Genomic DNA, 2,386 nt, shown 5'->3' on the forward strand with positions numbered 1-2,386 from the left:
GGTCAAGATAATGGATGGAGAGAAGAGGGAGGGGTGGATCTGTATTTCTCCTTTTTCTTCACTGTTTTACACTTCTGATAAATAACAAGGAACCAGATTAAAAAACAAACAAACAAGAAGAGAGAAAACAAAGAGAAGCTTTGTAGCACTCAGGATGATGGGCTGTCTCCTTAACTCAGCAGGTGAGTGTTATGGGGAGGCATCCAAGTGTGAAAAACAATAGCATATCACTATCAAAAATGGTTTCAATCAACTACTCCTCTCCTCTCGGTGATCAGCTCTGTAAATAGAGAAGGAAACCGACTGGGAAGTTTGGATTCCCCTGGGCCATGATTTTGGAGAGTTATGCAGAGAAATGCCATGAAGCAGCTGAGAGAGGTAGGAAGTTTTGCTTTTCCTTTAGCAGGACACACTGTCAGTGGCGAGGACCTAAAGCTGAGTTCAGGAAACATCATTCTTCTGATGTACTTGCTAATAAAGTATTTTGCCTTTGAACTTGACCCCTTCTTCTTTGTCAGTTATTTGTGCCCTCAGCTTCCCTTTATTAGATTGCAAGTCATCTGAGGGCAGAGTCTGGATAGATGGGGATCAATTTATTGAATTAAATTTTAAATTGAATGAAGAAGGCAGCCACTAATTAAATAGGAAAAAAAAACCCCACTGGGTGGAGGAAAGGTGGCAAGAGAGGCATTTGCAGTCCTGATATGGGGCTGACCTATTTCTCAAGAGGCAGACATACAACTGCATACATAAATGAACATGGAGCTAAAGGAACCTAGCAAATTGTAGAATTAATCTTCCAGAATAAGCACTGCCGAAAATAACAAGGTACATTGTTAGCAAATGTGTACATGAAGTGAGAAAAGACTATTGTGGAGGGGCTGGGTGTTTCCAGAGATTGTCCAATTGTTGTTTCTGTTGTGAATTTCTCCTTGTTTGTTTTCCCCACAGGTGAGGGGAAAAAGAAAGGGAAAAGGCCTCCAATCTCTTCCACATGGCCTATAATAGCAGAACTCTGAACTCCTCTCTAAGAGCTTGTTCAGACTGAATGGAATGTGTGGTCTGTGTTTATTCGCTTGATAAGTTTTCTAATGGGATGTCTCAGAAATCTGTTTGTAAAAGCTAATATCTTCACTCATTCTCTTTCCTTTCTGCTTCCCCTAGGGCTTAGTCAAGTGAGTATGCAGTAGATATTGCTATAGAGCTCAGGTCTTGAGAGAGAGGGATAGCTGGCTTATGAATATAGATCAGTTTTTCTTAAAGAAAAACTAGTATTTTGAAGGTCGATTCAATTAAATTCCATCCCATTCAACAAAATCTCTTGTGTGTTGAGAACCATACTAGTGGTGTTGGGAGGTGATAAAAAATTTTAGATAAGGCTCAGTTCCTACCACCATAGAACTCATAGTCTAGGGGAAGGATAGGCCACATACAATAATAATTATAATACGTGATAAGAAATCTGAAATAACAAATTACAAATTTAAGAAGTGATTCTTTTTGTGTGATAGTGAAGTGGAAAAAGCATTGAATTTGTAGTAAGAGCTTCTGGATCAGGGGTGGCAAATCTGTAGTCTTGAGGCCACATGTGGCCTTCTAGGTCCTCCGGGTGCAGCCTTTTGACTGGGTCCAAGTTTTACAGAACAAATCCTTTTATGAAAGGGATTTGTTCTGTGAAGTTTGGATTCAGTCAAAAGGTTATACTTGAGGACCTAGATGTTCACATGTGGCCTTGAGGCCATAGGTTCCCCACCCCTGTCTGGATCCTGCTTCTCCTCCCTCTCCTACTTTCCTAGTATGACTTTGTGCAAGTCACTTAATTTTTTCAGACCTCAGTTTCCTTATCTGTTATTTAACTACGAGGTGCCATTGACAGTCACTCATCTGGGTCCACCTAGCAAAAGAACCTGGGTCCTACATTGATGGGGGTGGGGTGTCCCATGAACACTGTGTGGCTTGCCGCCCCGATTGGAAGTGGTGATTACAATGCTCTCTATGGTTGTCAAGTAGTCTGAAATGTTCTGTCTCTGACTCTGACTCTCTCCATGGGACTTAACTTACTTACTGTAAAAGACTATGTGGATTTATAGATTTATCCAATAAGAATTAGCTCAGAGCCCCCAGCCACTGGATAAAACATGCTTCTTTCTTGAACTTGCTATATTACAGGGAACTCTAGTCATATGACCTTGGCATAATGGAATCAACTCTACACAGAAGCAACATGCTTGTAAAAAATGCACATATTTATTCAGGACAGAATTGGTAAGTACTTAAATAGCACATAGTAACTAGAACACTATGCATAACGAAACAATAAAATATATATACATATATACCAACCAGTAGCAAGCTATCACTCTCCTAAACCCTGTCAGCACCTCCA

The sequence above is a fragment of the Vombatus ursinus genome, unplaced genomic scaffold (assembly GCF_900497805.2).
Source record: "Vombatus ursinus unplaced genomic scaffold, bare-nosed wombat genome assembly UNPS02000577.1, whole genome shotgun sequence".
NCBI classification, from domain to species: domain Eukaryota; kingdom Metazoa; phylum Chordata; class Mammalia; order Diprotodontia; family Vombatidae; genus Vombatus; species Vombatus ursinus.